The sequence below is a fragment of the Rutidosis leptorrhynchoides genome, chromosome 2 (assembly GCF_046630445.1).
Source record: "Rutidosis leptorrhynchoides isolate AG116_Rl617_1_P2 chromosome 2, CSIRO_AGI_Rlap_v1, whole genome shotgun sequence".
In the NCBI taxonomy this organism is placed as follows: Eukaryota; Viridiplantae; Streptophyta; class Magnoliopsida; order Asterales; family Asteraceae; genus Rutidosis; species Rutidosis leptorrhynchoides.
In genome coordinates this window covers 565,069,369-565,084,551 of record NC_092334.1, presented here as the reverse complement: position 1 = coordinate 565,084,551, position 15,183 = coordinate 565,069,369, and positions in this window count along the sequence as shown.

The following is a 15,183-nucleotide window of genomic DNA, read 5'->3' as shown; positions in this document are numbered from 1 at the left end:
AACAAACTTGTCAAGGTATGGTCCACACACTCGGTTCATAAGGTCCATGAACACAGCTGGTGCATTAGTTAAACCAAACGGCATGACCATAAACTCGTAATGACCGTAACGTGTTCTGAAAGCAGTCTTTGGAATATCATCTTCTTTCACCAGCATTTGATGATACACGGAACGTAAGTCAATCTTTGAATAAACAGACGAGCCTTGTAGTTGATCAAATAAGTCGTCGATTCTCGGTAGTGGGTAGCGGTTCTTGATGGTAAGTTTGTTCAACTCTCGGTAGTCGATACACAACCTGAATGTACCATCTTTCTTCTTGACAAACAAAACATGAGCTCCCCACGGTGATGTGCTTGGTCGAATGAAACCACGCTCTAAAAGTTCTTGTAATTGGCTTTGAAGTTCTTTCATCTCGCTGGGTGCGAGTCTGTAAGGAGCACGAGCTATTGGTGCAGCTCCTGGTACAAGATCTATTTGAAATTCAACGGATCGATGTGGGGGTAATCCCGGTAATTCTTTCGGAAATACATCGGGAAATTTAGCAACTACAACAAATGTGGATACAGAATCATATTAGCTTATTTTAAAGTCGACAAATTAATAATCCCAAAGTCGACAAAAGAGCTACGCTGACATTAAAAGAAAAGATATAGAATTTGAAATTGGAGAGATGGTCATGCTTAAAGTTGCACCTTGGAAAGGCGTTGTTCGATTTGGTAAACGAGGGAAATTAAATCCAAGGTATATTGGACCATTCAAGATTATTGATCGTGTCGGACCAGTAGCTTACCGACTTGAGTTACCTCAACAACTCGCGGCTGTACATAACACTTTCCACGTCTCGAATTTGAAGAAATGTTTTGCTAAAGAAGATCTCACTATTCCGTTAGATGAAATCCAAATCAACGAAAAACTTCGATGGAATGCTCGTAGAGGACCTGAGTTCACCTGGGAGCGTGAAGATCAGATGAAGAAGAAATACCCGCATCTATTTCCAGAAGATTCGTCAACACCTTCAACAGCTTAAAATTTCGGGACGAAATTTATTTAACAGGTAGGTACTGTAGTGACCCGAACTTTTCCATGTTTATATATATTAATTGAGATTGATATTTACATGATTAAATGTTTCTAACATGTTAAGCAATCAAACTTGTTAAGACTTGATTAATTGAAATATGTTTCATATAGACAATTGACCACCCAAGTTGACCGGTGATTCACGAACGTTAAAACTTGTAAAAACTATATGATGACATATATATGGATATATATATATATAGTTAACATGATACTATGATAAGTAAACATATCATTAAGTATATTAACAATGAACTACATATGTAAAAACAAGACTACTAACTTAATGATTTTTAAACGAGACATATATGTAACGATTATCGTTGTAAAGACATTTAATGTATATATATCATATTAAGAGATATTCATACATGATAATATCATGATAATATAATAATTTAAAATCTCATTTGATATTATAAACATTGGGTTAACAACATTTAACAAGATCGTTAACCTAAAGGTTTCAAAACAACACTTACATGTAACGACTAACGATGACTTAACGACTCAGTTAAAATGTATATATATGTAGTGTTTTAATATGTATTTATACACTTTTGAAAGACTTCAATACACTTATCAAAATACTTCTACTCAACAAAAATGCTTACAATTACATCCTCGTTCAGTTTCATCAACAATTCTACTCGTATGCACCCGTATTCGTACTCGTACAATACACAACTTTTAGATGTATGTACTATTGGTATATACACTCCAATGATCAGCTCTTTGCAGCCCATGTGAGTCACCTAACACATGTGGAAACCATCATTTGGCAACTAGCATGAAATATCTCATAAAATTACAAAAATATGAGTAATCATTCATGACTTATTTACATGAAAACAAAATTACATATCCTTTATATCTAATCCATACACCAACGACCAAAAACACCTAAAAACACTTTCATTCTTCAATTTTCTTCATCTAATTGATCTCTCTCAAGTTCTATCTTCAAGTTCTAAGTGTTCTTCATATATTCTACAAGTTCTAGTTACATAAAATCAAGAATACTTTCAAGTTTGCTAGCTCACTTCCAATCTTGTAAGGTGATCATCCAACCTCAAGAAATCTTTGTTTCTTACAGTAGGTTATCATTCTAATACAAGGTAATAATCATATTCAAACTTTGGTTCAATTTCTATAACTATAACAATCTTATTTCAAGTGATGATCTTACTTGAACTTGTTTTCGTGTCATGATTCTGCTTCAAGAACTTCGAGCCATCCAAGGATCCGTTGAAGCTAGATCCATTTTTCTCTTTTCCAGTAGGTTTATCTAAGGAACTTAAGGTTCGTGAATCAACTCGTGGCCAAGTCTTACTTCCCGACGAAGTAAAAATCTGTGAAAGTGAGTTATAGTCCCACTTTTAAAATCTAATATTTTTGGGATGAGAATACATGCAGGTTTTATAAATGATTTACAAAATAGACACAAGTACGTGAACTACATTCTATGGTTGAATTATCGAAATCGAATATGCCCCTTTTTATTAAGTCTGGTAATCTAAGAATTAGGGAACAGACACCCTAATTGACGCGAATCCTAAAGATAGATCTATTGGGCCTAACAAACCCCATCCAAAGTACCGGATGCTTTAGTACTTCGAAATTTATATCATATCCGAAGGGTGTCCCGGAATGATGGGGATATTCTTATATATGCATCTTGTTATTGTCGGTTACCAGGTGTTCACCATATGAATGATTTTTATCTCTATGTATGCGATGTGTATTGAAATATGAAATCTTGTGGTCTATTATTATGATTTGATATATATAGGTTAAACCTATAACTCACCAACATTTTTGTTGACGTTTTAAGCATGTTTATTCTCAGGTGATTATTAAGAGCTTCCGCTGTCGCATACTTAAATAAGGACGAGATTTGGAGTCCATGCTTGTATGATATTGTGTAAAAACTGCATTCAAGAAACTTATTTTGTTGTAACATATTTGTATTGTAAACCATTATGTAATGGTCGTGTGTAAACAGGATATTTTAGATTATCATTTTTTTGATAATCTACGTAAAGCTTTTTAAACCTTTATTGATGAAATAAAGGTTATGGTTTGTTTTAATATGAATGCAGTCTTTGAAAAACGTCTCATATAGAGGTCAAAACCTCGCAACGAAATCAATTAATATGGAACGTTTTTAATCAATAAGAACGGGACATTTCAGAATGGTATCAGAGCCACTCATGTGCCGTTGGAGGTGGTGGGGCAAACCTCATCGAGGACAATGAGTCCCTGAGGGGGGGGGGGTGAATGTAACACCCTAGGCAAATCCCACATCGTCCACATACATGAGTGATCATGGGATTATAAGGTAATACCCACGCTTAAATGACACAACGCGTTTTGGGATCACAGGCTGAGTAAAAGTGCGAGTACGTTATGGTTAAGCGTGCTCGAGCGAGAGTACTACCAGGATGGGTGACCTCCTGGGAAAGTGCTTATCGTGTGTGGTCGCCAAGAAAAAGCCGTGCGCCTGCGGGCAAAGCGGACAATTTTGTGGTCATGTTAAGCTGGGGTGTTACAGAAGTCCAAATCTCGTCCTTATTTAAGTATGCGACAGCGGAAGCTCTTAATAATCACCTGAGAATAAACATGCTTAAAACGTCAACAAAAATGTTGGTGAGTTATAGGTTTAACCTATATATATCAAATCATAATAATAGACCACAAGATTTCATATTTCAATACACATCCCATACATAGAGATAAAAGTCATTCATATGGTGAACACCTGGTAACCGACATTAACAAGATGCATATATAAGAATATCCCCATCATTCCGGGACACCCTTCGGATATGATATAAATTTCGAAGTACTAAAGCATCCGGTACTTTGGATGGGGTTTGTTAAGCCCAATAGATCTATCTTTAGGATTCGCGTCAATTAGGGTGTCTGTTCCCTAATTCTTAGATTACCAGACTTAATAAAAAGGGGCATATTCGATTTCGATAATTCAACCATAGAATGTAGTTTCACGTACTTGTGTCTATTTTGTAAATCATTTATAAAACCTGCATGTATTCTCATCCCAAAAATATTAGATTTTAAAAGTGGGACTATAACTCACTTTCACAGATTTTTTTACTTCGTCGGGAAGTAAGACTTGGCCACTGGTTGATTCACGAACCTATAACAATATATACATATATATCAAAGTATGTTCAAAATATATTTACAACACTTTTAATATATTTTGATGTTTTAAGTTTATTAAGTCAGCTGTCCTCGTTAGTAACCTACAACTAGTTGTCCACAGTTAGATGTACAGAAATAAATCAATAAATATTATCTTGAATCAATCCACGACCCAATGTATACGTATCTCAGTATTGATCACAACTCAAACTATATATATTTTGGAATCAACCTCAACCCTGTATAGCTAACTCCAACATTCACATATAGAGTGTCTATGGTTGTTCCGAAATATATATAGATGTGTCGACATGATAGGTCGAAACATTGTATACGTGTCTATGGTATCTCAAGATTACATAATATACAATACAAGTTGATTAAGTTATGGTTGGAATAGATTTGTTACCAATTTTCACGTAGCTAAAATGAGAAAAATTATCCAATCTTGTTTTACCCATAACTTCTTCATTTTAAATCCGTTTTGAGTGAATCAAATTGCTATGGTTTCATATTGAACTCTATTTTATGAATCTAAACAGAAAAAGTATAGGTTTGTAGTCGAAAAAATAAGTTACAAGTCATTTTTGTAAAGGTAGTCATTTGAGTCGAAAGAACGACGTCTAGATGACCATTTTAGAAAACATACTTCCACTTTGAGTTTAACCATAATTTTTGGATATAGTTTCATGTTCATAATAAAAATCATTTTCTCAGAATAACAACTTTTAAATCAAAGTTTATCATAGTTTTTAATTAACTAACCCAAAACAGCCCGCGGTGTTACTACGACGGCGTAAATCCGGTTTTACGGTATTTTTCGTGTTTCCAGGTTTTAAATCATTAAGTTAGCATATCATATAGATACAGAACATGTGTTTAGTTAATTTTAAAAGTCAAGTTAGAAGGATTAACTTTTATTTGCGAACAAGTTTAGAATTAACTAAACTATGTTCTAGTGATTACAAGTTTAAACCTTCGAATAAGATAGCTTTATATGTATGAATCGAATGATGTTATGAACATCATTACTACCTTAAGTTCCTTGGATAAACCTACTAGAAAAGAGAAAAATGGATCTAGCTTCAACGGATCTTTGGATGGCTCGAAGTTCTTGAAGCAAAATCATGACACGAAAACAAGTTCAAGTAAGATCATCACTTGAAATAAGATTGTTATAGTTATAGAAATTGAACCAAAGTTTGAATATGATTATTACCTTGTATTAGAATGATAACCTACTGTAAGAAACAAAGATTTCTTGAGGTTGGATGATCACCTTACAAGATTGGGAGTGAGCTAGCAAACTTGAAAGTATTCTTGATTTTATGTAACTAGAACTTGTAGAATATATGAAGAACACTTAGAACTTGAAGATAGAACTTGAGAGAGATCAATTAGATGAAGAAAATTGAAGAATTAAAGTGTTTGTAGGTGTTTTTGGTCGTTGGTGTATGGATTAGATATAAAGGATATGTAATTTTGTTTTCATGTAAATAAGTCATGAATGATTACTCATATTTTTGTAATTTTATGAGATATTTCATGCTAGTTGCCAAATGATGGTTCCCACATGTGTTAGGTGACTCACATGGGCTGCTAAGAGCTGATCATTGGAGTGTATATACCAATAGTACATACATCTAAAAGCTGTGTATTGTACGAGTACGAATACGGGTGCATACGAGTAGAATTGTTGATGAAACTGAACGAGGATGTAATTGTAAGCATTTTTGTTAAGTAGAAGTATTTTGATAAGTGTATTGAAGTCTTTTAAAAGTGTATAAATACATATTAAAACACTACATGTATATACATTTTAACTGAGTCGTTAAGTCATCGTTAGTCGTTACATGTAAGTGTTGTTTTGAAACCTTTAGGTTAACGATCTTGTTAAATGTTGTTAACCCAATGTTTATAATATCAAATGAGATTTTAAATTATTATATTATCATGATATTATCATGTATGAATATCTCTTAATATGATATATATACATTAAATGTCGTTACAACGATAATCGTTACATATATGTCTCGTTTCGAAATCATTAAGTTAGTAGTCTTATTTTTACATATATATTTCATTGTTAATACACTTAATAATATATTTACTTATCATTTAACATAATTAACCCAAATGCTATTTTACGCAACGGGTTAAGAAATTATTTTGACTCAATGTATCCGAATATAGGACTTCATGATTTAGAAAAAGCGGCTAACATGCAACATAAAGAAGCATGCTATGCTTACGGGTTAGTAATGATCGCTTCTCACCAAAGTGAGAAAAAGAACATCGGCCTACAACTATTAAACAAAACGTTCCCACAAGTAACGGAGTCGGTAATTGGGGTAAGAAATGAGGTTTTTAGATTGTTACGAGACTGTTGGACATTACGTAACCCTCGTCCCTTTGACGACGTTACAACACGCTGTCTTATCAACGGCCATAACGGTTATGTTCCACAATACCAAGGATGGGAAGTAATCCTAGTAAAACCAGAATGCATGACTTGTTTCTGGACGTATGAATTAAGTGTCTTTATTGCCTTCGCTGAACGACTTGTGTACTAGCTAGAATTTTCTTCACAACCATCTTGTATCAAATTTATTGTGTGCTATATTTCATGCTATATGTAAAATAAGCGGTATTGTAAATTTGTAAAATATTGTGTAAAAGTTTGAACGCGAAATATTATTATAATCAGTTTTTCATATAGAATTGTAGTAGTTGAATTGTATATTAGCTACTAAGTATGAACTTAACGGGTAGGTACTACCCGAATTTAAACTTATAAAACGCTAATATGAAGAAAAAGCTTTTATAAATGAGTTCATATTATGCTACGAAATACTATTAACTACTCTTAATATTCTGTATGATTAACTTGTTCCTTTTGACTATTTTGAAGGAAATGGCACCGACTACTCGACACACCGTGAATATGAATGAAGAGGAATTCCGTACTTTTCTAGCTTCAAACATAGCCGCAGTACAGGCTGCGCTACATACCAACAATAACCTCGGATCTAGCAGTACAGGAAATCGTGTAGGATGCACCTACAAAGAATTCACTGCCTGCAAACCTTTGGAATTTGATGGAACCGAAGGACCGATCGGATTGAAACGGTGGACCGAGAAGGTCGAATCGGTGTTTGCCATAAGTAAGTGTACTGAAGAGGACAAAGTAAAGTACGCTACGCATACCTTCACAGGTTCTGTGTTAACATGGTGGAATACCTATCTAGAGCAAGTGGGACAAGACGATGCGTACGCACTACCGTGGTCAGCATTCAAGCACTAGATGAACGAGAAGTACCGTCCCAGAACCGAGGTCAATAAGCTCAAGACAGAACTTAGACGGTTACGAACCCAAGGATTTGATATTACCACGTATGAAAGACGATTCACAGAATTGTGCATATTGTGTCCGGGAGCGTTCGAAGATGAGGAAGAGAAGATCGACGCGTTTGTTAAAGGATTACCGGAAAGAATCCAAGAAGATATAAGTTCACACGAGCCCGCCTCTATACAACAGGCATGTAGAATGGCTCACAAACTAGTGAACCAGATTGAAGAAAGAATTAAAGAACATACTGCTGAAGAGGCCAATGTGAAGCAAGTCAAAAGAAAGTGGGAGGAAAACGGTGATAAGAATCACCAATATAACAACAACAGCAATTACAACAATAATCGCAACAATTATCCCAACAATCGCAACATCAATCGCAACTACAACAAACGGCCCAACAACAACAACAACAACAACAACAACAACAGCAACTACAACAATCATCCCAACAACAATAATAACCGCAACAACAACAACAATCAGAAGCAGCTATGCCAAAGGTGTGAAAAGTATCACTCGGGGTTTTGCACCAAATTTTGCAATAAGTGTAAAAGAAATGGTCATAGCGCAGCGAAGTGTGAGGTCTACGAACCAGGGGTTAATAGAACGAAAGGAACAAATGGTGTCGGAACGAGTAATGGTGGAGCAAGTAGTGTCGGAGCAAGTTATGCCAATGTAGTTTGTTATAAATGTGGAAAACCGGGCCACATTATTAGAAATTGCCCGAACCAGGAGAACACGAATGGACAAGGCCGCGGAAGAGTTTTCAATATTAATGCGGCAGAGGCACAGGAAGACCCGGAGTTTGTTACGGGTACGTTTCTTATTGACAATAAATCTGCTTACGTTTTATTTGATTCGGGTGCGGATAGAAGCTATATGAGTAGAGATTTTTGTGCTAAATTAAGTTGTCCATTGACGCCTTTGGATAGTAAATTTTTACTCGAATTAGCAAATGGTAAATTAATTTCAGCAGATAATATATGTCGGAATCGAGAAATTAAACTGGTTAGCGAAACATTTAAGATTGACTTGATACCAGTAGAGTTAGGGAGTTTTGATGTGATAATCGGTATGAACTGGTTGAAAGAAGTGAAATCAGAGATCGTTTGTTACAAAAATGCAATTCGCATTATACGAGAAAAAGGAAAACCCTTAATGGAGTATGGAGAAAAGGGCAACACGAAGCTACATCTTATTAGTAATTTGAAGGCACAAAAACTAATAAGAAAAGGTTGCTATGCTGTTCTAGCACACGTTGAGAAAGTACAAACTGAAGAAAAGAGCATCAATGATGTTCCCATTGCAAAAGAATTTCCCGATGTATTTCCGAAAGAATTACCGGGATTACCCCCACATCGATCCGTTGAATTTCAAATAGATCTTGTACCAGGAGCTGCACCAATAGCTCGTGCTCCTTACAGACTCGCACCCAGCGAGATGAAAGAACTGCAAAGCCAATTACAAGAACTTTTAGAGCGTGGTTTCATTCGACCAAGCACATCACCGTGGGGAGCTCCTGTTTTGTTTGTCAAGAAGAAAGATGGTACATTCAGGTTGTGTATCGACTACCGAGAGTTGAACAAACTTACCATCACGAACCGCTACCCACTACCGAGAATCGACGACTTATTTGATCAACTACAAGGCTCGTCTGTTTATTCAAAGATTGACTTACGTTCCGGGTATCATCAAATGCGGGTGAAAGAAGATGATATTCCAAAGACTGCTTTCAGAACACGTTACGGTCATTACGAGTTTATGGTCATGCCGTTTGATTTAACTAATGCACCAGCTGTGTTCATGGACCTTATGAACCGAGTGTGTGGACCATACCTTGACAAGTTTGTCATTGTTTTCATTGATGACATACTTATTTACTCAAAGAATGACCAAGAACACGGTGAACATTTGAGAAAGGTGTTAGAAGTATTGAGGAAGGAAGAATTGTACGCTTTGTTTTCAAAGTGTGCATTTTGGTTGGAAGAAGTTCAATTCCTCGGTCACATAGTGAACAAAGAAGGTATTAAGGTGGATCCGGCAAAGATAGAAACTGTTGAAAAGTGGGAAACCCCGAAAACTCCGAAACACATACGCCAGTTTTTAGGACTAGCTGGTTACTACAGAAGGTTCATCCAAGACTTTTCCAGAATAGCAAAACCCTTGACTGCATTAACGCATAAAGGGAAGAAATTTGAATGGAATGATGAACAAGAGAAAGCATTTCAGTTATTGAAGAAAAAGCTAACTACGGCACCTATATTGTCATTTCCTGAAGGGAATGATGATTTTGTGATTTATTGTGACGCATCAAAGCAAGGTCTCGGTTGTGTATTAATGCAACGAACGAAGGTGATTGCTTATGCGTCTAGACAATTGAAGATTCACGAACAAAATTATATGACGCATGATTTGGAATTAGGCGCGGTTGTTTTTGCATTAAAGACTTGGAGGCACTACTTATATGGGGTCAAAAGTATTATATATACCGACCACAAAAGTCTTCAACACATATTTAATCAGAAACAACTGAATATGAGGCAGCGTAGGTGGATTGAATTGTTGAATGATTATGACTTTGAGATTCGTTACCACCCGGGGAAGGCAAATGTGGTAGCCGATGCCTTGAGCAGGAAGGACAGAGAACCCATTCGAGTAAAATCTATGAATATAATGATTCATAATAACCTTACTACTCAAATAAAGGAGGCGCAACAAGGGGTTTTAAAAGAGGGAAATTTAAAGGATGAAATACCCAAGGGATCGGAGAAGCATCTTAATATTCGCGAAGACGGAACCAGGTATAGGGCTGAAAGGATTTGGGTACCAAAATTTGGAGATATGAGAGAAATGGTACTTAGAGAAGCTCATAAAATCAGATACTCAATACATCCTGGAACGGGGAAGATGTACAAGGATCTCAAGAAACATTTTTGGTGGCCGGTTATGAAAGCCGATGTTGCTAAATACGTAGGAGAATGTTTGACGTGTTCTAAGGTCAAAGCTGAGCATCAGAAACCATCAGGTCTACTTCAACAACCCGAAATCCCAGAATGGAAATGGGAAAACATTACCATGGATTTCATCACTAAATTGCCAAGGACTGCAAGTGGTTTTGATACTATTTGGGTAATAGTTGATCATCTCACCAAATCAGCACACTTCCTGCCAATAAGAGAAGATGACAAGATGGAGAAGTTAGCACGACTGTATTTGAAGGAAGTCGTCTCCAGACATGGAATACCAATCTCTATTATCTCTGATAGGGATGGCAGATTTATTTCAAGATTCTGGCAGACATTACAACAAGCATTAGGAACTTGTCTAGACATGAGTACTGCCTATCATCCACAAACTGATGGGCAGAGTGAAAGGACAATAAAACGCTTGAAGACATGCTACGGGCATGTGTTATTGATTTCGGAAACAGTTGGGATCGACATCTACCGTTAGCAGAATTTTCCTACAACAACAGCTACCATTCAAGCATTGAGATGGCGCCGTTTGAAGCACTTTATGGTAGAAAGTGCAGGTCTCCGATTTGTTGGAGTGAAGTGGGGGATAGACAGATTACGGGTCCGGAGATTATACAAGAAACTACCGAGAAGATCATCCAAATTCAACAACGGTTGAAAACCGCCCAAAGTCGACAAAAGAGCTACGCTGACATTAAAAGAAAAGATATAGAATTTGAAATTGGAGAGATGGTCATGCTTAAAGTTGCACTTTGGAAAGGCGTTGTTCGATTTGGTAAACGAGGGAAATTAAATCCAAGGTATATTGGACCATTCAAGATTATTAATCGTGTCGGACCAGTAGCTTACCGACTTGAGTTACCTCAACAACTCGCGGCTGTACATAACACTTTCCACGTCTCGAATTTGAAGAAATGTTTTGCTAAAGAAGATCTCACTATTCCGTTAGATGAAATCCAAATCAACGAAAAACTTCAATTCATCGAAGAACCCGTCGAAATAATGGATCGTGAGGTTAAAAGACTTAAGCAAAACAAGATACCAATTGTTTGGAATGCTCGTAGAGGACCCGAGTTCACCTGGGAGCGTGAAGATCAGATGAAGAAGAAATACCCGCATCTATTTCCAGAAGATTCGTCAACACCTTCAACAGCTTAAAATTTCGGGACGAAATTTATTTAACGGGTAGGTACTGTAGTGACCCGAACTTTTCCATGTTTATATATATTAATTGAGATTGATATTTACATGATTAAATGTTTCCAACATGTTAAGCAATCAAACTTGTTAAGACTTGATTAATTGAAATATGTTTCATATAGACAATTGACCACCCAAGTTGACCGGTGATTCACGAACGTTAAAACTTGTAAAAACTATATGATGACATATATATGTATATATATATACTTAACATGATACTATGATAAGTAAACATATCATTAAGTATATTAACAATGAACTACATATGTAAAAACAAGACTACTAACTTAATGATTTTTAAACGAGACATATATGTAACGATTATCGTTGTAAAGACATTTAATGTATATATATCATATTAAGAGATATTCATACATGATAATATCATGATAATATAATAATTTAAAATCTCATTTGATATTATAAACATTGGGTTAACAACATTTAACAAGATCGTTAACCTAAAGGTTTCAAAACAACACTTACATGTAACGACTAACGATGACTTAACGACTCAGTTAAAATGTATATATATGTAGTGTTTTAATATGTATTTATACACTTTTGAAAGACTTCAATACACTTATCAAAATACTTCTACTTAACAAAAATGCTTACAATTACATCCTCGTTCAGTTTCATCAACAATTCTACTCGTATGCACCCGTATTCGTACTCGTACAATACACAGCTTTTAGATGTATGTACTATTGGTATATACACTCCAATGATCAGCTCTTAGCAGCCCATTTGAGTCACCTAACACATGTGGGAACCATCATTTGGCAACTAGCATGAAATATCTCATAAAATTACAAAAATATGAGTAATCATTCATGACTTATTTACATGAAAACAAAATTACATATCCTTTATATCTAATCCATACACCAACAACCAAAAACACCTACAAACACTTTCATTCTTCAATTTTCTTCATCTAATTGATCTCTCTCAAGTTCTATCTTCAAGTTCTAAGTGTTCTTCATATATTCTACAAGTTCTAGTTACATAAAATCAAGAATACTTTCAAGTTTGCTAGCTCACTCCCAATCTTGTAAGGTGATCATCCAACCTCAAGAAATCTTTGTTTCTTACAGTAGGTTATCATTCTAATACAAGGTAATAATCATATTCAAACTTTGGTTCAATTTCTATAACTATAACAATCTTATTTCAAGTGATGATCTTACTTGAACTTGTTTTCGTGTCATGATTCTGCTTCAAGAACTTCGAGCCATCCAAGGATCCGTTGAAGCTAGATCCATTTTTCTCTTTTCCAGTAGGTTTATCCAAGGAACTTAAGGTAGTAATGATGTTCATAACATCATTCGATTCATACATATAAAGCTATCTTATTCGAAGGTTTAAACTTGTAATCACTAGAACATAGTTTAGTTAATTCTAAACTTGTTCGCAAATAAAAGTTAATCCTTCTAACTTGACTTTTAAAATCAACTAAACACATGTTCTATATCTATATGATATGCTAACTTAATGATTTAAAACCTGGAGACACGAAAAACACCGTAAAACCGGATTTACGCCGTCGTAGTAACACCGCGGGCTGTTTTGGGTTAGTTAATTAAAAACTATGATAAACTTTGATTTAAAAGTTGTTATTCTGAGAAAATGATTTTTATTATGAACATGAAACTATATCCAAAAATTATGGTTAAACTCAAAGTGGAAGTATGTTTTCTAAAATGGTCATCTAGACGTCGTTCTTTCGACTGAAATGACTACCTTTACAAAAACGACTTGTAACTTATTTTTCCGACTATAAACCTATACTTTTTCTGTTTAGATTCATAAAATAGAGTTCAATATGAAACCATAGCAATTTGATTCACTCAAAACGGTTTTAAAATGAAGAAGTTATGGGTAAAACAAGATTGGATAATTTTTCTCATTTTAGCTACGTGAAAATTGGTAACAAATCTATTCCAACCATAACTTAATCAACTTGTATTGTATATTATGTAATCTTGAGATACCATGGACACGTATACAATGTTTTGACCTATCATGTCGACACATCTATATATATTTCGGAACAACCATAGACACTCTATATGTGAATGTTGAAGTTAGCTATACAGGGTTGAGGTTGATTCCAAAATATATATAGTTTGAGTTGTGATCAATACTGAGATACGTATACACTGGGTCGTGGATTGATTCAAGATAATATTTATCGATTTATTTCTGTACATCTAACTGTGGACAACTAGTTGTAGGTTACTAACGAGGACAGCTGACTTAATAAACTTAAAACATCAAAATATATTAAAAGTGTTGTAAATATATTTTGAACATACTTTGATATATATGTATATATTGTTATAGGTTCGTGAATCAACCAGTGGCCAACTCTTACTTCCCGACGAAGTAAAAAAATCTGTGAAAGTGAGTTATAGTCCCACTTTTAAAATCTAATATTTTTGGGATGAGAATACATGCAGGTTTTATAAATGATTTACAAAATAGACACAAGTACGTGAACTACATTCTATGGTTGAATTATCGAAATCGAATATGCCCCTTTTTATTAAGTCTGGTAATCTAAGAATTAGGGAACAGACACCCTAATTGACGCGAATCCTAAAGATAGATCTATTGGGCCTAACAAACCCCATCCAAAGTACCGGATGCTTTAGTACTTCGAAATTTATATCATATCCGAAGGGTGTCCCGGAATGATGGGGATATTCTTATTGGAATACTGAAATGTCCCGTTCTTATTGATTAAAAATGTTCCATATTAATTGATTTCGTTGCGAGGTTTTGACCTCTATATGAGACGTTTTTCAAAGACTGCATTCATATTAAAACAAACCATAACCTTTATTTCATCAATAAAGGTTTAAAAAGCTTTACGTAGATTATCAAAAAAATGATAATCTAAAATATCCTGTTTACACACGACCATTACATAATGGTTTTCAATACAAATATGTTACAACAAAATAAGTTTCTTGAATGCAGTTTTTACACAATATCATACAAGCATGGACTCCAAATCTCGTCCTTATTTAAGTATGCGACAGCGGAAGCTCTTAATAATCACCTGAGAATAAACATGCTTAAAACGTCAACAAAAATGTTGGTGAGTTATAGGTTTAACCTATATATATCAAATCATAATAATAGACCACAAGATTTCATATTTCAATACACATCCCATACATAGAGATAAAAATCATTCATATGGTGAACACCTGGTAACCGACAATAACAAGATGCATATATAAGAATATCCCCATCATTCCGGGACACCCTTCGGATATGATATAAATTTCGAAGTACTAAAGCATCCGGTACTTTGGATGGGGTTTGTTAGGCCCAATAGATCTATCTTTAGGATTCGCGTCAATTAGGGTGTCTGTTCCCTAATTCTTA